This window comes from Rhinolophus hipposideros (genome assembly GCF_964194185.1).
Source record: "Rhinolophus hipposideros genome assembly, chromosome: 3".
Lineage (NCBI taxonomy): Eukaryota > Metazoa > Chordata > Mammalia > Chiroptera > Rhinolophidae > Rhinolophus > Rhinolophus hipposideros.
In genome coordinates, this window is record NC_138049.1 from 20,430,945 (window position 1) to 20,452,900 (window position 21,956).

The following is a 21,956-nucleotide window of genomic DNA, read 5'->3' on the forward strand; positions in this document are numbered from 1 at the left end:
CGTTGGGTTCAGCTGTGCTATATGCTGCCCCCTCAGCCCTGTGGGCCGTAAGCGGAGCCCTAGCAGTCCGAGTCCTTCCCTTTCCCGCAGCTGCGGTAGTTCCAGGATGCAGCGAGCTCAGAGCACTGAGCTAGGTCTTTGTCCTGCGCCCGCGGGGCTCCGTCCCGCACTTCTCCCTTCCCTCCTCCCCCGCTCGCGCGATTCACCCACCTGGAGGTGAATTCAGTAGTGGACCTCTTCGTCTTGCCTGTCTGCTGTGCAGGGAGTGTTTTGTGGAGTTATTGTTGTCCAATTAGTTGTAAATTCCAGGAGAGCTTTACAGAGGCTCACCTCACGCCGCCATTTTGATCCGGATCCCTATTCCATTTTTTTTTGTTCTGCAACAGTCTTTAAGGGTTTCATATAGTTTTTATCTATTTACTCAGCCTCGGACAAGGAAAGATTTGTCTACTACTACTAGTTTTCAACAGACAGGATATGTAGATTGATCTTGGTGAGGGGGTGTCACTCTTTTACTTGAGTGCTATTCTAGTCAGATATATGGTTGAATAATAGTTAATATGAAAAATTCTAGCTCAATTAAGTAGTATTTTGTTTAGTTTCCAGTTAACAAACCTTTGCAATATTGAAAAGGCATGTTCCTCTACTCATAGGTTAGTTCCCTGTCACTCTGAAGTAATGGAGTACAGAAAAAAAGAAACTATAAATCCCAGAGTACAGTACTGGGAATAGATCTCTTCCTATTAGCAGGAACCTACAACACTGTGTATTACACCTCCCAAGATGAAATACACTTCTTGGTCCTTTTCCTACTTCCTTCCTGCCTAGTTGTTTTCTGAGTTTCATAGTCACCAATCAGGCCACACTTTAGCTGCCTTCCATGTCTACCCCCTGGACCAAAAAGAAGAATTTCCAGATACTGTATCCCTGAATCAGGAAAAGAGCTTCAGGGCCATCATCTTAGATTTGAAACCAGCAGATATTGGGAGCTATCAGTTACATATTTGAAAACAATTTCACCAGCCCTGGATTTCTGGGACTATTCAATCAAATTCTGAAACCAGGTTCACTATAAATACTAAATTTTTTAAACTATTGTGAATTTTAATCCTTTCCATTTAAACACATACAAGCACATGCACACACACACACACACACACACACACAGTACGTCCTTGAATGACATTTAGTTCAATGTCGTATAATTGTAACATTGGTAAGAAAAAAATAAATCAATTCCCAGTTGGGGCCACTGTCTGTGGAGTTTGCATTCTCTCCTCTGTTCTCCCCATGTCTGCGTGAGTTTTCTCTGGGTACTCCTGTTTCCTTCCACATCCCAAAGCTGTGCACATGAGGTGAACGGGCATGTCTACACTGTCTCAGTCTGAGTGACTGGGCGTAGGGATGAGTGGCGCTGAGATGGAAGGGCATCCTGTCCATGGTGGATGACCGCCTCGAACTCTGAGCTGTTGGGAGGGATACCCTCAACCCTGAACCGCAATAAGGGCATTGGAAAGGAATTATCTTACTTGTTTTTATTCATTTTTCTTTAATGTATTATAGCTCATATTTATTTCAGTGTTCAAATATTAGATTTATTTGGGGTCTTTATTCAGAAGTTTGGTGCTATTTCTGTGAATAGAAATATGCTATAGAAACTTAACTCTTGTTTATATCAATTAGCCAATGGCAAAACTTGTTTTTTATATGTTCTTTTGCTAACAGTTGCACTTTCCAAGAACCTATTGATGATGTTATGTGAGGTCTTACAGTAGATAGATAGATAAATAGATAGATAGATAGAAAGAGAAAGAAAGAAAGAAAGAAAAAAAGAAAGATAGATAGACAGACAGACAGATAGATATTTCTCTTATCCACAATTTTCAAATGAAGAAACTAAGCCACAGAGCAGATAGGTCACTTGTGCAAGGAAACAGAAGAGGCAGGACTAGGCCGCAACCCCAGAATGTCTTCATCCAGAACTTGTGCACTTCATTGTTGGACTTTCTGTCCTTTCTGAATACTACCTTTAGTTAAGCAATTAGTTTCATTCATCCTAAAATTACCACAGTCCTCTCAATTCATGGTTCTCATCCCTGATCACGGGCATGTATATAACACTTAGAATAACAGTAGACAACATTTGTTAAGTACTTGATATGCACCAGGCATTGGGTTATGCAATTAACATACATTATTTCATTTCATCCTTACAAATTTATGTGATAAGTTCTATTATTATTCCTATTTAACAACAACAGCAACAAACCCAAAAAAACAACAAAACAATTAAAACATTAGGCCCTAGAGAAAGTAAGAAAGTTACCCAGAGTCAGATAACTGGTGGATGGTAGGGATGAGATTCCATTTCAGACCAACTCCTGAATTCAAGTGCTCACCTCTTATGGTCTTAGAACTCTATATGCATACAATATGTTGTATCTAATTCACTAATAAATTGACAGTATATGTTGCTAAAAATCCATATGTTGAAAATTATTATTTTATATCTATAAATACTTTGTGAGACAGAAATGTTCCTTTATCATATGTAATTGGTTGCACATTATTCAGAGACTTGTGGCAGGGGATTTAAATTCAATACTTTATTGATGTTGGTAGATGTCTGTGCTCTGTATGAAGAGGCATTCTTACCTCTCTGGCTTGCAACAGGTCTGACCACTGTGGAGTACTGGCAGGAGACAGGACAGAGGAAAGAAAGGAACTTGGGATATTTGTTTTGTTCCTCCAGTCCCCGAAGGGTCCCTGCATGCTAGATATGCACCAAAGATTGCTGCTCCAGGTCTCCCAATGGTAACCTGCCCTGGTTACTAGCCCACAGCTTTGTGCTGTATCTTGTGACTTCTCTGTACCCTGCTCACCCTTGTAAATTGTTCCTTCACTAAACTCATTCAAACTCCCCAGTCTGAGTGTGTCATCTCTTCTCTGCCAGGACCTGGGCTGATACAAAAGTGATCTATTCTGGCTTAGGACAGATGCCTTAATATCTGTATGTATTTTATACGTATTCTGAATGTCCATGTCTTTAAAAATAGCAAAGATGTGTAAATGTAATTACAAAGAAAAGGATGTATAATGTTATAGCAAACATACTTTTCCTTGGACTCCGAATGTTGATTTTTCAATTGGATCTAATAAATCACTCACAACTCAGCTACGGCATAATTTTAATGCAAGGTGCATGGAATGTACAAGCAAACCCATGACTATCGTGCATAGAAAGCTATTCTTGCTCACTTCAGCCATGCCAATTCTATCCTAATTACGATGCTCTAAGCACTTAAAGATTTATGTTTGATTCAAGTATTTATGACCCCAAACTAAATGTGCCTAATACCACTGGGTTTTACAAACATAGAGTCAAAGACAGCTACTTACTTACACTTACGGGATATGTGATTAAATATTTGCAGGGCGACTCCTGAGCAGGAAACTGTAAAGATGGAGAACCCTGAACAACCATTTGCATTATTTTTTTATTCATAGTGTTGGTGGGAATATAGAGAAATAAATACTCTAAATATTGGAGGGAGTGTAAATTGAAAGAAAGTTAAGATACTCTCTAAATAAAGTACAGCAATTCTGCCTCTAATAATTTATCCTAAGGAGAAAAATCACAGGTGTGTGAAAAGATTTATCTATTCATATGTTCACTAAGACGGTCAGTATAAACACCCACATGAAGGAATATGCAGTCATTAAAAATGTTATAGAAGAATGTATTAGGGTATGGGAAAATGTTTACAAAATATTCTAGGTGGAGAAAAACAGGCATTAAAATTATATGCAAGCTATTTTTGGTGCCAGCCAAGATGGGGAAAGATGACTACAGCCTATCATTGTCACTGATTACAACTAAAGACTCTGAACAAAACAAAACAAAAAAAGCAACTACCTGAGGACTTTGAAAAGTACACAAAGCAGATGGATTGGGAACAAAGCAGATGGATTGGGAACTTAAGTGAAAAGTTGAAAACAAACAAACCATAAGGGTTGAGGTTCATGTATTTTTATTCTCCTTTTCCTAGATTTGACCTGAGGGTGAGCTAAATCCTGGAATTTTGTGCAACAAGCACTAACACCAAAGACTCTAGAAGAAACACCTGCTTTCCAGCAAGAGCACTGGGGACAAAAAGACTCCTGTGCACTGGAAATTGTGAGGGAGATCTTCTTTTTCCTTTTTTGCCTTTCATTTCTCTCCCAGCTTTGCTCTGAGGATGGGCAAGGTTTTAGAACTGCGCTGGCAATAGCACAGGTATCTGCAACCCCCCCAAAAAACCCATCTCTCTAGCTAGAGGAACTGTATGAGCAGTGTGGGGCAAGCACAGGTTTTTTTTCCTCTTGCTGTCTCTCTGTGAAGGTAGCCTCAACTTTATAAAGCTGCATGACAGCATGGGAGGCTAAAATTCTGAGAGGACTCCATCTTTCTGGCCAGAGGAACCAAGAAAAGGAAAATCTGAGAGCTGGATGGGAGAAATCATGGCGAGAAGAGAGCTGAAAAGGGCAAATCCTAAATCTGTGTATCAACTTATATAAGTCCTGGAGCTGCATAGGACAGCAGACGCATCAAGACCTAAACTACCATATAAACCACTGCCCCAGTCCCAGACTAGCCCCTGAGTGGTGAAAGGTCCAGAAAGCTTGGCAAGATCTTTGAAAATTCACCTGACATCAGAACCACCATGAAACAGAATATGAGGTTTGGCCCTAACCTGGTTGACGGCCTCCTAAACGGTCAAACAGACAAACAAATTAGCATTCTCCAAAGGACTTTAACAAGACCCAGAGTCTCACAACATAATATTCAAAACGTGCAGGCTACAATCAAAAATTACTTGACATATAAAGAGCCAGGTAAATCTGACCGATATTCAAGGGAAAGACAATCAACAAGTGACAACTCCAAGATGTCCCAAATGTTGGAATTATGAGGAAAGGACTCCAGGACAGCTCTTGAACAATCCTCCAAAAGGCGAACACTGTTTAAATGAATGAAAGATAGAAATTCTTAGTTGAGAAATAGAAGATATAAAGGAACCAAATGAAAATTGAGAACTGAAACAGACAAAATCTGAAATTTAAAAATTCACTGATTGTGCTCAATAGACAAAGTGCATACAAGTGGTTATCCACTAAAGGATAGAGATTATTGAATTAAATCAAAACGACTCAACTATATGTTGTCTACCAAAAGTCCCCTTTAAATATATTGATATAAATAAAACGATGGAAAAAGATATACTATTCAAACACTAATCCAAAGAAAGCTAGGGGAGCTACATTAATATCAAGCACCAGCAGACTTTCAAACAAGGAAAATTCAGAAGAAAGAATATCTTATAATGATAAAAGGGACAATTCATCAAGATATATAGCATTCCTAAACGTGTATGCACTTAGCAATGTCTAGGTTCCAAATAGATAAAGCAAAAAAACTGATAAAACTGAAATGGGAACTTGACAAACCCACAATTACACTTAGAAATTTCAGCGTTCCTCTCTCAGTTAATGAGACAGTAAGTGAACAGAAAATCAGCAAAGATATAGAAGATCTGACCAATGCTATTCACCAACTTTATGGAATTGACATTTAAGGAACAGTCAATAGAAGAATACGTATTTTCAAGTGCATATGCAATATTCAACATGATAGCTCATATTCTGGATTACGGAACCAAATTTAACAAATTTAAAAGAATTGAAATCATGCAAAGAATGATCTCTAACGATAATGGAATTAAACTAGAAATAAATGACAGAAAGATATCCGAGATACATCTACAGTGTGTAAATTAAACAACATATGCCTAAATAACCAACAGGAAATAGAAAGACTCTTGTGAGTGAGAGGGGAATACGTGGGAAATCTCTATATCTTTCCCTCCATTTTGCTGTGAACCTAAAACTGCTCTAAAAAAATAAAGTCTTGATAACTTGTTTAATAAAAGACTCAAAGGAAATTTTAAAAATACTCTGAAGTGAATAAAAATGAAAATAAAATGTATTAAAACTTGTGAGATACAGCTAACGTGGTATGTAGCATTAGAAGTTTATACTGGGAAGAAAAAAAAGGCTCAGATTAATAAATGAATAATCTAAGTTCCAACATCAAGAAACTAGTAAAAGAAGAATGAATTCAACTCAAAATAAACAGAAATAAGTAAATAATAAAGGTTAAAAAAAAGAAATCAATGAAATCAAAAACAGAAAAACAATAGGAAAAAACAGTGAAACCAAAAGCTCATTTTTGGAAAAAAAAATCAATAAAATTGAGAAATCCTTAGACTAATGAAGGAAAAAAGACACAAATTATCAATATCAGGCATGACATGTGATTATCACCACAGACAATAAAAGTAAGAAGAAAATGCTGAACTTAAGACAAAATAGACCAATTCCTTGAAAGATATAAACTACCAAATCTCAATGAAAAAGAAATAAATTGAATAGTCCTATATCTTGAACTCAATCAAATTGAATTTGTAGTTGTAATTTCCAACAAAGAAAACTCCAGGTCCAGTGGTTTTCAGTGGTAAATTCTACCAAAAACTTCAGGAAGAAATAATGCCAATTCTACTCAATCTCTTCCAGAATACTGAGGAGGAATAAAACTATCATCACACTAGTATCAAAGGCAGATGAAGAAGGAGAAAGAGAAGGAAGAGGGGGAGGAGAAGAAGAAGGAGAAGGAGGAGGAGAAGAAGAAACACAAATATTCCTCATGGACTGAAAGGAAAAAATCAGCAAAATATTAGTAAATCAAATGCAGCAATATTTAAAAAGGACAATATAGCACAATCAAATGCAGTCACTCCAGGAATATAAGACTAGTTCAATATTTAAAAATCAATCAATATAATTCACCATATTAACAGGAAAAAAAATTAAAAGTCATGTAAACTTATCAATTTATGCAGTCAAAGCACATGACAAAATTCAACACCCATTTATGTTTTTTTAAAATGCTGTTTAGCAAAGTAGGAATAAAAGGAAATGTACTCAAACCAATAAAGGGTATATGCAAAAAATACTATAGCTAACATACTTAATTGCAAAAAAAACTGTTTTCCTCCTAAAAAAGAAATAAGGCAAAGATATGCACTCTCACCACTTCTAATTAATATCGTATTAGAAGTCTTAACCAATGCAATAAAACATGAAAAATAAATAAAAGTCATGAAGATTGGAAAAGAAGAAAACCATCCATTAACAGATGACATGATTATCTATTTTAAAAAGACAAGAAAATCTCATGGAGTCTACAGCAAATCTCTTCCAATAAGTGAGTTTAGCAAAAATCACAGGATATAAAGTCAAAGTGCAAAAATCAAATGTATCTCTATATACCAGCAATAAACAACCCAGGGAGTAAAATATAACAAAATAATACTATTTATTTCACTGCAAAGGATAAAAAGATGGCAAATAAGCACATGGGAAGATGTTCAACCTTATTAGCCATTTGAGAAATGCAAATTACAATCTTGATGAGATACCACTACACATCAATCAAAATGGCTAAAATTAAAAATACTGACAACATCAAATAACTGGTAAACATCAGGAGAAACTAGATCCCTCACACATTGCTAGTAAAAATGTAAAATGGTACAGCCACTCTGGAAAACAGTTTCACAGTTTCTTATCCTGTTAATCATATACTTGCCACATTACCAAGCAATTCCACTCCTAGGTACATACCCAATAAAAATGAAAATTCCTGTTCATACAAAAACTTGTATGCAAATGTTTGTAGCTGCTTATTTATAATTATCCCAAACTAGGAAACAACTCAAATGCCTTTCTATTTATGAGTGGATCAGCAAAATGACCCAATACCATGGAATTCATCAGCAATAAAATGGAACAAACTGTTGACACACAACAACATGGAGGAATCTGAAATGCATTACGCTAAACAAAAAGAGCCATACTCAAAGGCTATATACTCTAGGCCTCATATATTTTTCTAGAAAAAGCAAAATAGAAATAGAGAACAAATCTGTGGTTCTTAAGATTCAGGAGAGGGTTTGACCATAAGGGGACTGCACGAAGGAATTATTTTCAGGTGAGTATGGTGGTGGCTACATGAATTCTATGCATCTGTCAAAACACATAGAACTGTACAACAAAAAAAGAGTGAATTTTGCTGTATGTTAATTCAAAGAAATTATACTAACCATATGTATATACTGAGCTTTTGTTTTCAAGTCTACATATGGCTCAAAAGGCAAATACCAAAATAGTCCCATTGGTGTTTCTGAGTGATATTTTTCTCTGTAATTTAAAAGTAATTTTTATAAAGAACATGATTTTTCTGAAATCTGACTATAGACAGTGCGAAAAAAAACGTATACACATTTTAAGAAAGGAAAAAACTGTATTAAAATTGTAATACTCAATATATACCAGTAACAAAAGATGAATCCAAGTCATGCACATACATTTTTTTGGCACTCCCGGTATATGTAACTGCAGTCTGACTCTCTGTGTGTGTGTATAAAGTTCTGAAATATACTTGAATACCATCTTGAAGCACTAAAATACTAAGAAGCACAGAAAATTGGGGATAATTAGAATGGAATATATTTTCTTCCCTTGGGTTTTCTGTATTCTACAAATTTTTTATAATTCTATGCATTGCTTTTTAAATTAAAATTTTAAATTATAACCGCCTGACACATCTAAATATAAGTCAATCTGAAAGGGCTAGACTCTTAGCTAAGTGACGTTTTAGAATTCCAGGCTTCAAGAATTGTAACAAACACATCCCATTTTCTCAAGGTTCAAAATGACAGTGTTCTTGCCACTTTGCAAATTCCAGCAGTATCTGTGGTTATTCTTGATTAGACTATCTTGATCAAGCTCATCGAAGCTACATTGCATACCTTTGCTCCATAATAGATCTGATCAAGGGAAGTCTCATATTCAAAGAGAACTCTGTGCTCACTGTACTCTGGTAGGATGGCCCTGCAGGTGAGAAGTGAGCCCTTTGGCTAAATAGCCATAGGCTGCTAGACACAAAAGAGAGTTCTGTTGTTATGGAATCCTAAGCAGCAAGATTTTTCCAAGCATGCTTGGATCACAGGAACATCTGATTCAACATGGAAAATTGTACTATTGTTCACGCTTCCACAGAAACATATGACATTTCAGGGGAACGCAGAAAACCAAATGAAAACCCTCAAAGCAGCTACCAATTTTGTTAAATGTTATACCAGACGTGGGGGATGGCAGGGATGGGAAAAGAAGTGACCTCAACTAGTGATCAGATGACTTTCTATAATTTTTTTTTTTTTTTTTTTTTTTTTTTTTTTAATTAATTTTATTGGGGTGACAATTGTTAGTAAATTTACATAGATTTCAGGTGTACAATTCTGTATTACATCGTCTATAAATGCCATTGTGTGTTCACCACCCAGAGTCAGTTCTCCTTCCATCACCATATATTTGATCCCCTTTACCCTCATCACCCACCCTCCACCCCCTTACCCTCTGGTAACCACTAAATTATTGTCTGTGTCTATGAGTTTTTGTTTCTCATTTGTTTGTCTTGTTCTTTTTGGTTTATATACCACATATCAGTGAAATCATAGGGTTCTCTGCTTTTTCTGTCTGACTTATTTCACTTAGCATTATTCTCTCGAGATCCATCCATGTTGTCACAAATGCTCCTATATCATCTTTCCTTAACGCCGAATAGTATTCCATTGTGTATATGTACCACAACTTCTTTATCCATTCATCTATCGAAGGACATTTTGGTTGTTTCCATGTCTTGGCCACCGTAAACAAAGCTGCAATGAACATTGGAGTACACGTGTCTCTGTAGAGAAATGCTTTTATATTTTTGGGGTAGATACCCAGGAGAGCGATTGCTGGGTCATATGGTAATTCTATTCGTAATTTCTTGAGGAACCTCCACACTGCCTTCCATAGCGGCTGCACCAGTCTGCATTCCCACCAACAGTGTATGAGAGTTCCTTTTTCTCCACAGCCTCTCCAACACTTGTTACTATTTGTTTTGTTGATGAAAGCCATTCTGACTGGGGTGAGGTGATATCTCATTGTGGTTTTCATTTGCATTTCTCTGATGATTAGCGATGTTGAGCATTTTTTCATATGTCTATTTGCCATTTGTATATCCTCTTTGGAGAAATGTCTCTTCAGGTCCTCTGTCCATTTTTCAATTGGGTTGTTTGTATTTTTGTTGTTGAGTTTCATGAGTTCCTTGTATATTTTGGATATTAGCCCCTTATCAGAGGAACTGTTTGTGAAAATCTTCTCCCATTCAGTTGGTTGCCTCATTATTTTGTCAATAGTTTCTTTTGCTGTGCAGAAGCTTTTCAGTTTCATATAATCCCATTTATTTATTTTAGTTTTTACTTCCATTGCCTTTGGAGTCAAATTCATAAAATGCTCTTTGAACCCAAGGTCCATAAGTTTAGTACCTATGTTTTCTTCAATGCAGTTTATTGTGTCAGGTCTTATGCTTAAGTCTTTGATCCATTTTGAATTAATTTTGGTACATGGTGACAGACAGCAGTCCAGTTTCATTCTTTTGCACGTGGCTATCCAATTCTGCCAGCACCATTTATTGAAGAGGCTGTCTTTTCTCCATTGTATGTTTTTAGCTTCTTTGTCAAAAATTATCTGTCCATATTTATGTGGTTTTATTTCTGGGTTCTCAATTCTATTCCATTGGTCTATGAGTCTGTTTTTCCGCCAATACCAAGCTGTTTTGATTATTGTAGCCCTGTAGTACAAGGAAAAATCAGGGAGTGTGATACCTCCAGTATTGTTCTTTTTTTTTAATATTGCTTTGGCTATTCGGGATCTTTTGTGGTTCCAAACAAATCTGATGATTTTTTGTTCTATTTCTTTAAAAAATGCCATTGGGATTTTAATGGGGATTGCATTAAATCTGTATATGGCTTTGGGTAATATGGCCATTTTAACGATGTTGATTCTTCCAATCCATGAGCACGGAATGTCTTTCCATTTCTTTGTGTCTTCTTCAATTTCTTTCAAAAATGTCTTATAGTTTTCAGCATATAAATCCTTCACATCCTTGGTTAAGTTTATTCCTAGGTATTTTATTCTTTTTGCTGCAATTGCAAAAGGAATTGTTTTTTCTATCTCTTTTTCTGAGATTTCATTGTTGGTATATAGGAAAGCAATGGACTTTTGTACGTTGATTTTGTAGCCAGCAACTTTACTATATTCATTGATTGTTTCTAATAGCTTTTTGGTGGAGTCTTTAGGGTTTTCTATGTATAGCATCATGTCATCTGCAAAGAGTGACAATTTAACTTCTTCATTCCCAATTTGGATGCCTTTTATTTCTTTCTCTTGCCTGATAGCTCTGGCGAGGACTTCCAACACTATGTTGAAAAGCAGAGGTGATAGGGGACAACCTTGTCGTGTTCCTGAACGTAGAGCAAAGGGCTTCAGCTTTTCCCCATTAATTATGAGGTTAGCTGAGGGCTTGTCGTATATGGCCTTTATTATGTTGAGGTATTTTCCTTCTATACCAATTTTAGTAAGTGTTTTAATCATAAATGGATGTTGTATCTTATCAAATGCTTTTTCTGCATCAATTGATAGAATCATATGGTTTTTGTCCTTTATTTTGTTTATGTGATGTATCACATTGATGGATTTGCGAATGTTGAACCATCCTTGTGCCCCGGGGATGAACCCCACTTGGTCGTGATGAATAATCTTTTTAATGCATTGTTGTATTCGATTTGCTAGAATTTTGTTTAGGATTTTAGCATCTGTATTCATCAGAGATATAGGTCTGTAGTTTTCTTTTTCTGTGTTGTCCTTACCAGGTTTTGGTATCAGGGTAATGTTGGCCTCATAAAATGAGTTAGGGAGTACTGACTCTTCTTCAATTTTTTGGAAGAGTTTGAGCAGGATTGGTATTAGATCCTCTTTGAAGGTTTGGTAGAATTCACTGGTGAAGCCATCTGGTCCAGGAGTTTTGCTTTTGGGAAGGTTTTTGATGACTGATTCAATTTCGTTACTGGTGATCGGCCTGTTTAGATTTTCCACTTCTTCTCGGTTCAGCCTTGGAAGGCTATATGTTTCTAAGAACTTGTCCATTTCTTCTAAGTTATTAAATTTGGTGGCATATAGTCCTTCATAGTATTCTTGGATAATCCTTTGTATTTCTGTGGTGTCCGTGATAACTTCCCCTTTTTCATTTCTGATTTTGTTAAGTAGTGTCTTCTCTCTTTTTATCTTAGTGAGTCTAGCCAAGGGTTTGTCGATTTTGTTAATCTTTTCAAAGAACCAGCTTTTTGTCACATTAATTTTTTCTATTGTCTTTTTGTTCTCTATTTCATTTAGTTCTGCTCTGATTTTTGTTATTTCCTTTCTTCTGCTGACCTTGGGTTTCGCTTGTTCTTCTTTTTCTAGTTTTTTAAGGTGTAACATGAGGTTATTTATTTGGGATTTTTCTTGTTTCTTGAGATAGGCCTGTAATGATATAAATTTCCCTCTTAAAACTGCTTTCGCGGCATCCCAAAAATTTTGGTAGGATGTATTTTCATTGTCATTTGTTTCTATGTATCTTTTGAGCTCTCCTCTAATTTCTTCTTTGACCCAGTCCTTCTTTAAAAGTATGTTGTTTAATCTCCATGTATTTGTGTTTTTTCCTGCTTTCTTTTTGCAGTTGATATCCAATTTCAAAGCTTTGTGATCAGAGAATATGCTTGGTATGATTTCAATCTTCTTAAATTTGCTGAGGCTGATTTTGTGTCCCAATATATGGTCTATCCTTGAGAATGTTCCATGTACACTAGAAAAGAATGTATAGTCTGATGTTTTAGGATGAAGTGCTCTATATATGTCAATTATGTCCAATTCATCTAATGTGTCATTTAGGGCTGCGATTTCGTTATTTATCTTCTGTTTGGATGATCTATCCATAGCTGTCAATGATGTATTTAAGTCCCCTAGTATAATTGTGTTTTGGTCAATTTCTCCCTTTAATTCTGTTAGTAGTTGCTTGGTATATTTCGGTGCTCCCTGATTGGGGGCATAAATATTGATGACTGTTATGTCTTCTTGTTGTATAGTCCCCTTTACCATTATGAAATGTCCATCTTTGTCTCTTGTTATCTTTTTCACCCTGAAGTCTGTTTCATCGGAAATCATTATGGCTACACCTGATTTTTTCTGGGTACCATTTGCTTGAAGTGTCAATTTCCACCCTTTCACTTTGAGTCTATGCTTGTCCTTGTAGCTGAGATGTGTCTCTTGTAGGCAGCATATGGTTGGGTTTAGTTTTTTGATCCAATCTGCTACTCTGTGTCTCTTTATTGGTGAGTTCAGTCCATTTACATTTAGGGTGATTATTGATATGTGAGGATTTCCTGTCATTCTGTCTTTAGTTTTCTGGTAAGGCTGTGTCTCCATTGTTTCTTTGCCTTTTTGTTGTTGTCTGTTATTTCTGTGTGGTAGTATTCTATGATGTTTCCCTCTGTTTCTTCTTTTATTACAGTATATATTTCAGATTTGGATGTTTTTTGAGTGGTTACCCTTGAGTTTATGTAAAAGAAAGTTTGATATTTAGAGTATTCCAGTTTCTTCAGTCCGCTTACTTTCTCTATTCCCATATTCCAGTTCAGGCCTTTACGCTCCCCCTTTTTATGTTTTGGTTGCCACAAGTTGTCCCTGTTGATGGTGGTCTAATAGCCTCGGCCTCTTCGTCTTGCCTGTCTGCTGTGCAAGGAGTCCTTTGTGGAGTTATTGTTGTCCGATTCGTTGTAAATTCCAGGGGAGCGTTACAGAGGCTCACCTCACGCCGCCATTTTTTTCTCTCTGACTTTCTATAATTTTAATAACACTTGCAACTAAGAAAGGGAATGAGTGATTATATCCTCAACTATCTCCCCTACTCTGACAAAACCAGACCCCTATTTTATGTTTGATCCAAAAGAAACACGTTCAAAGAAGGTGAAGAGGATTCTATGCTAATTATTGTATTCACAATTTTTCCCTGGGTTAGGAAAAAGCATTATTTAATCCTTCAAGTTTACGTGGACATTTCAGAGTCAAGTCTGATACTACTGGAAAAAAAAACTTGCATTTTCACCCTTTGTATAACATCCAAATACAAACAAAGAAACAAATAACCCACCTCATTTTGTTCACTGAGTACTCAATGAACTATTGGCCTTCACATGACACGCTACGGTTTTGAGTGGCAAAGCTAAGTACCATCCATAGTTACATAATGAGATACAGCATCTCTTCTCAAGACACTATTTCTTATTTAAAATTAAGCCATAAACCAGAGTCAAGAATATTTTCTTATAAGTAAACATAAGACAAATTCAAATGCATTGTTTAATATACTTACACAGTTTATTCTGCCTCTTTAAATGTCAAAAATTCTTTGTATGTCTAAAAGCCAGAAAATGTATCCTCCTTGTATATTTGACCGTTTCCTGATCGTTAAACACCCCAAGCTTTTCAACATCTGAGCCCTTATTTATCCTTCTGTAGTTTTCTTAAACTTTTGCGATATGGATTTAGACACAAAAACACGTGCCAAGATTATATTACCTTCAACCTGTACAAAAACGCCTCCACAAAAATATCCAATCAAAATATAACACCATGCCTTTGGCTGTCATAAAATCATGACATAAGAAACATCAGCTATAAGAACATTTCTATATATTTCGCTAAAAACTAATCAAAGGCATTATCTACTATGCTTCCCGATGTTCTTTGTATGACGATCTGAGTAATAAATAACCTTGAAAAGTCAGTGCCTAGAAAGAACTATTTCTAATGATAAATTGTCGAGCTTCTTTTATGCCAGCTCTACCGACAACGCGACCAAATGTGTATTCTTTTTCGCCTTGCTTGCCCTGAAGATTAGCTAAATTTGTTTTCACAATGGCAATAAATAACTTATCCCAGGTGCCGAACACATACTTTTCTCCTTTTATTTTAAAGTTGTCATTTTTTCCAACATGTTTTAAGTTATGTCACAGTAAAAGTCACCTTCAATATATTTTGAAATACGTTTAAATGTTTTCAATACAGTAGGCAGAACTAATATACGGAGGCTGTGTCCTCCAAACTCTTCCATGTTAAATTACAATACAGAAAATGGTGTTGCCTACAGCATCTATCATACTAGAACGTGCAGACGAACCACCTAGTCGTGATCTTATTAAAGTGTCGAGTCTGATTCAGAAGGTCAGGGGTGGAGCCAGAGGTCCCCCATTTCTAGCAGGACCCCTGCTGAGGTCAGCGCTCGGGTCCTCAGACCAGACTTGAGGAGGCAGGACCTAAACAAGCTACTCTCCACGCGTGAATGACAAGTCAGTACCAGAAGAACAATAAGTAAAAGTCAGCCTTAAGAGATGATGGATACCACAATCTCATGGATCTCAAAAATGGTGGATACCGCAAACCAGAGCAAAGGGGATAGCCAGATTTTTGTTTCAGTCTTCAAAAATCCAGTGTCCTAAATCCAACGTCGCTATTAATTTTTAGTAACAAATGTCCAATGCGTGTTGTTCAAAAGAAGTTGATTCTGGCTCATGCATGTTTAACGCTCTACCATATACATCGGAATAAAGTTCTGGTTGATATATTTCAAAAATCCCTATTATTTTGAATGTTTTAGGAGGAAATAGGACAAGAAAGGAATGCTCCTTGAAAATTTGGTAAGAGAAAGATTCCATGTGGTCAATGGTTACAAACACCTATTATACCCCAGTACGAGGCCTCAACATGCAGTTGCCTTTTCCTTTATGCTGGTTTTAATCTGATTCTTCATTTTTATTATCTTTGGAGCCAACTGTTATGTAACTTGGAGTGGGGGAGCAATTATCCTTTCATTAGTGATAAGTGAATGAATCTGCCTGAGCTATAACATCTGTTAAGAAAATATTTGAACATCAGTTCGTTTAAATTGTCTTCCTTTCCAGCTGATTTACAGTTAAGTGTATTCCTTCTCCTAGCACAACATGTTGTTACAGGATAATATTTTAGAGACCTAGTTTTTCCAATGTTGTTTTTATTGATTCTCATAGTGCCCCATTACATGTATGTCTCCTCTGCATAGTTTAATACATGCAGTAGGCTAAAACCTGCATTTTGATCAAATCTAAAATTAACAAGTTATCTAATGTACATAAAGAACTAGTTGAGATAAATTTGAATTGATGACTGAAACAAGGTCAGCAAAATCTTTAATTACGATATCTTCATTGTCCATGTTAAAGTTGTGTGTTTATTTTATAGTCATGATTTTTGTCTTCTTGACGTTTAAATACAGTCCTGTTTGGGCACTTTCTTTTTTCACTTTCATCAGAGGTTATTTCAAACCGTCGCTACTTCTAAGATGGGGTCTCCTGCATTCCTTAAGTTATTGACATAATAATGTTTGTTGTTTTAAGCCACTAAGTTTTGGGGCAAAAATACATTTAAGTTTTTCTTTTTTTTCCCCTAGGTCAGAGGATTTAAACCAAGTGTATCAGCTTTCTATTGCTGCTGTAACAAATTACCGAGTTTCCCCGAAAATAAGACCTGGCCAGACTATCAGCTCTAATGCATCTTTTGGAGCCAAAATTAATATGACCCAGTATTATATTATATTATATTATATTATACCCAGTCTTGTATGTTATATAAGACCCAGTATTATATTATATTATATATTATATTGTATTATATAAGACAGTCTTGTATTATATTAAAATAACACTGGGTCTTATTTTTGGAGCAAATATTAAAATAAGACTGGGTCTTATTTTAATTTTTGCTCCAAAAGACGCATTAGAGCTGATTGTCCGGCTAGGTCTTATTTTCGGGGAAACACAGTACTTAGCGGCTTAAACAACATACAATTACTATTTTATAGATCTGGAAGGCAGAGGTCCAAAATAGGTCTCATTGGGCTAAAATCAAGGTGTCATCAGGGCTGTGTTCCTTCTGGAGGCTTGAGGGGAGAATTTATTTCCTTGTCCTTTCCAACTTCTAGACAATTCCCACATTCCTTGGCTCTTGGCCCCTTCCTTTATCTTTAAAGCCAGCAATGTTGCATCTCTCTGTGACTTTCTTCAGCAGTCACGTCCCCTCCACCTGACTCCTTTTCCACTTCCCTCAAAAACCCTTGTGATTACTTTGGGCACGCCTGGATAATCCCGGATGACTCCCCTTTGCAATATAACCTAACACATTCACAGGTCCTGCGAATTAGGATGTGGACATCTTTGGGGACCCATTATTCTGTCTACCACCATTTCCATTTACTAATGAATTTTCTTGACGCACTTTCTTTTATAGTTAGTTCTTATAGTTTAGTTCTCTTCAATGCTAGGAAGAGGAGCTCTTGGGGAATAACAGTATAAAATTACTGAGAGCAAAAACTTGCATTTCAGTTTTTAACTATGAGCTCTCTTTCTATTGGGATGACTGTCGTGCGGGGTGTCAGGCGGGGTCTCTGGTCCCGCTCCCAACATAAGAATGCAGGACATGGTGAGGCCAAAAAGGAACACCCACGGAGCCATAGATAGGGGAGTCAAACCAATATATTCTCGCTGGCAGCTGGGCTGGAGACACAGGAAGCAGGATCTACATAATCTGCCTAACAGCAGTCCGCGCTTGCCAGCCACCATCTTCTCGCTAGCCCCCATTCTTTTTGCTAGCGTAGCCACAACTGTTATATTAGTGGCCCATGGCCTACGGGTTACAGCTGACGGCCAACTAGCCACAGCTGCTGGCCATCTGATCACAGTTGATGGCCATTTACTACCCGAGCCAGCACCTTTCTATGTGAGGCCGAGAGCCTAGAAACTGTTTTTTGGGGGCTTTGTCCCCACACTCCACCCCTACAGGGTCTCGCCTCACAATCTACTCGACAAGTGTCTTCCACAAGGGGCCCTGTGCGAGGAGCCTGGAGGTGAATGCAATATTCCGGACACAGCCAGGCTCTCTTGAGCACAGCCAGGGTTTCTCAAGGCACCACCAGTACTTCTGGTCACAGCCAGACTTCCTGGGCTTCTTAGGGTACCACCAATCCCTCTGGGCACAGCCAAGGTTTCTCAGGGCACTGCCACTCTCTCTGGACACAGCCAGACTTCCTGGACACAGCCAGGGCTCTCAGGGCACTGCCACTCTCTCTGGACTCAGCCAAACTTCCTGGACACAGCCAGGGCTCTCAGGGCACTGCCACTCTCTCTGGGCACAGCCAGACTTCCTGGACACAGCCAGGCCTCTCAGGGCACTGCCACTCTCTCTCTGGGCCTCTCGGGGTACTGTGCTGGAACAACAGCGGCTCACATCAAGGTACTTACATATTCTTGATGGCGGCCAGTCAAGACACAAAAGCAAACATCCGCCAGTCCCACTACATGGTGGTATGTTCCCAAACAGTCAAGCGTCCATTAAATCAGGGATAGAAGGCAATTCCTCATAGTCCAGTCATTCGCCAGGGCTGTCCTGGGGGTGAGGGATGACCTTGACCTCACCCTCATCTCCCACGGAGGACTCAGCAAGCGTTTCCTCCTGGGACAAGTCCCGCATCCAGGCTGCCTCAGCAAGCACTTCCCAGCCCACAGGACGGCAACAACCTTCGCTTTCTCCGCTTTCTCCGGCCTCTGCTGGTTGGGGAACCATCCACTTCTTTCCACCCCTCCAGGGGAATCGAGCTCTCCGGCAGCTGCTCCTCCTGGTCTTCCTCAGACTGAGCTTTCATACGCACAAACTGCTCCACTGACCTTCGGAAAGCTTTGGCCAGCACCGTATCCTGCCGACTACGCCATGTGTCGTGCGGGGTGTCCGACGGGGCGGCCTGCGGGGTCTCAGCTCCCGCTCCCCACGTAAGAACGCAGGACATGGTGAGGCCAAAAAGGAACACCCACGGAGCCATAGATAGGTGAGTCAAACCAATATATTCTCGCTGGCGGCTGGGCTGGAGACACAGGAAGCAGGATCTACATAATCTGCCTAATAGCAGTCTCCACTTGCCAGCCACCATCTTCTTGCTAGCCCCCATTCTTTTTGCTAGTGTAGCCACAACCGTTATATTAGTGGCCAATGGCTTACGGGTTACAGCTGACAGCCAACTAGCCACAGCTGCTGGCCATCTGATCACAGTTGATGGCCATTTACTACCCGAGCCAGCACCTTTCTATGTGAGGCCGAGAGCCTGGAAACTGTTTTTTGGGGCTTTGTCCCCACAATGACTCTCATACTCAAAGAAAGATATGGATATAGCTGGAATGGCCACTGCCACCTAACCATCTACTCCTGGATACCATGTATTCTGAGATTCCCAACTTATGCCATGGACCATGGAATCAGACTGTGGCCGCCAGGATAAGGATCCAGATTCTCTTCAGTCCAAGCTGACTAGAAAACAGGCCTTCTAAAAAAAATTTTGAGAAGCTAAAACCTCTTCCCAAATTGCTCTAATGAGCAAAGAATCATTAAAATTGCCCAAGGCATTAAGCAATAAAGTTTATTCCATCTTTTCAACACGAAAAAAATGAAAAGTTAAATGGGTGAATTATAGTAGCCTAATCTTTTCATGCCATTCCTAGGGATTGACAGGTTGGTTGTTTTAACAGCTGTACAATATGCTTAGGCTCTAAAGACTCTAAATCTCTAAAAATAATATGTTGTTGTATGTTTCTATGAATATATTCTTGACATACTTTCTTCTAGGAAGTCTTGATTAAAGATAATTATTATATTTCAATCAGAAGCCACAGAGAGTAAGAGGTTTGAATGAGTGGCTGAAGGCCCTGTACAAACTGAGTCTAAATATGAAACAAAATAAAAGTTTCAAATTTGAATTTATGCCTGAATTCTGATGGACAAAACTATATTTGTAATGATCATTATTTAAAATGGGCAAGTCCAATCATCAAACGCTAAACTATAAACTGTATGATAGTTTAAATAGAGTGAAATTGGCTCTACTACAATTTCATGTCACACAAAGATTATGAGAGGTATGTTGTTTCTTGAGTCTTGTTTTTTAATGAAGTAAGCAGTGCCAATGTGAGAAGCAGTAATCTCTCATGGATTTACCGACTTCAATTTCTATCCCTCTCACCTGCTGACCCCCTCCTCTGCTTTCCCCAAACTACATTTAAGGTGAAGTTGTTTCTGAGAACTGTTCATAGTTCCTGTGGCTCGAGTGGAAGCTCCATTAGTATTTTAGCTCAACACTGCTCCTTGGTGACACTCAAAAGGACCAGCTCTAAGTGACACCTGACTGAGGAATGGGATACTTTAGTGATCTAAGAGGAATTTTGTTCACATAGCCCCTTACAGAATTCTGAAAATCTATGCACATATTTTTAAGTAACATCTAAACATTTTTAACGTAAGTTTAAACAGTTGAAAAAGGAGTATGATTTCTATTGCTCTGATACATTTTTATCGGAACCTCAGGGCTGCAGATTTCCCTCACTCAATCTATGGAAAATGTCTGCTATCTAACGTAATTGGCAGAACCAATCTTCGTTGATATGCCAATCAACCCAATAAGACTTCCTGTCAAAACAAGTCTGACTTCGTTTTTCAATCAAATACGAAGATATTCCTGGTGACGATCATCTATCTTCTGAATGCTAGAAGGATAGATAAATACAACACAAAGCCCTGTCATGTTCTCGTCCCCTGGATGAACGGGGAGGAAGAGAAAAGAACTGGCAGGCAGCCATCACCCATGTTCACAGGCAGCTCAGTTTCAAGAAAGAGATGAAAGTTGAGGATCTGAAAATTGAAACCCTTGAAACACTCCATGTCCTGGGAAGTCTTGGTGCCCTGGGGTACGAGCACAGTTTGAAGACTGATGGGAGAAAGAACTTAAATTGCTCTCTGAAAGTATCTAACATGACACAAATACAAGGTGGTATTTCTAAATTAAAACCCTGGGACTGTATTTCTTTGAAGAATACTAAGCCTTTGGAAATATCTGAAAACAGGTATCAAGTTCTCTTCATCAAAATGGAGGGTCAACAATTAGAGATTATAATCTTGCTTGTATAGTCAACCTCATGTATAATCTTGGACGGACAGTTCTGGCGTCCCAGGAGCTGGTGCTACAGTTTCTGTAGTCCTTAGCATTGGTTGCTTTTGTTTGCACCCATACTTGATCATCTTTTAGTGCGTTGGGCCCAGTCTACATTAGTCACTTTTCCTAGGTTCCACCCCATGTCATTCTTGGGCGTATGTTCATGTTCTGATTTTCTGGCCCTTTTAGTGCCAGAAGTGGGTATGTTTACAAAACAAACAAACAAACACACACACAAACAGTAGGGTCAAGGCTTATTATGTTGTACCAAAAGAGGAGCTGCTTATGCAAACTACTGCAAATGTTTACATGGGAAGACAAAGAAGAGTGTCAAGTCACACTGGAAATGCATTTTTAAAATCTCTCTCCCCTAATGTTTTTGGGTAAAAGGTTGTAAGGAAATTACTGACAATGGGAAAAAAAAAAAAAAAAAGCAGATGCAAAACAGACAACTTTATTAGGTGCTTCTATGTGAAGAGTATTTTGGTCCTTTCAGAGGAAGCTTCAAGTAATTCGACAGTACCCAGTTTCCTCTGGTGCTGCAACTTGATCCCACGATGGGTGCTCCAGAAAGCACCTTGGGGGCGTAGGGGTCTGAGGCCTGGCCCCTCAAGATCAAGGTCGTCCAATCCATTCGCTAGGTTGAGAATCTTTCCGTATCACCTCTTAGAAGTAGGTCTGTGTTTCCCTCCAAACACCCCACCACCTGGCTGCCCCCCACCTCCACTCGTGCCCCAATCACCAGGAAACGTTGGCTGGTGCAGAGGGGGTACTGTGGGGGCAGCCAGGCCTGTAGACGCACTCACTGGGGAAGAGGCGAGGGCAGGGGTGGAATCTGGAGGCACGCTCCCGCGCAGGTGCTCACACACCC

At 38.4% G+C, this 21,956-nt stretch overlaps 1 protein-coding gene across 2 annotated transcripts in view; it reads right to left on the reverse strand.

Annotated features, from left to right (window-relative positions):
• The window catches only part of AIG1 (androgen induced 1), a 236,458-nt gene that overhangs the window by 214,078 nt on the left and 424 nt on the right, over positions 1–21,956 (reverse strand). The window lies entirely within an intron of this gene.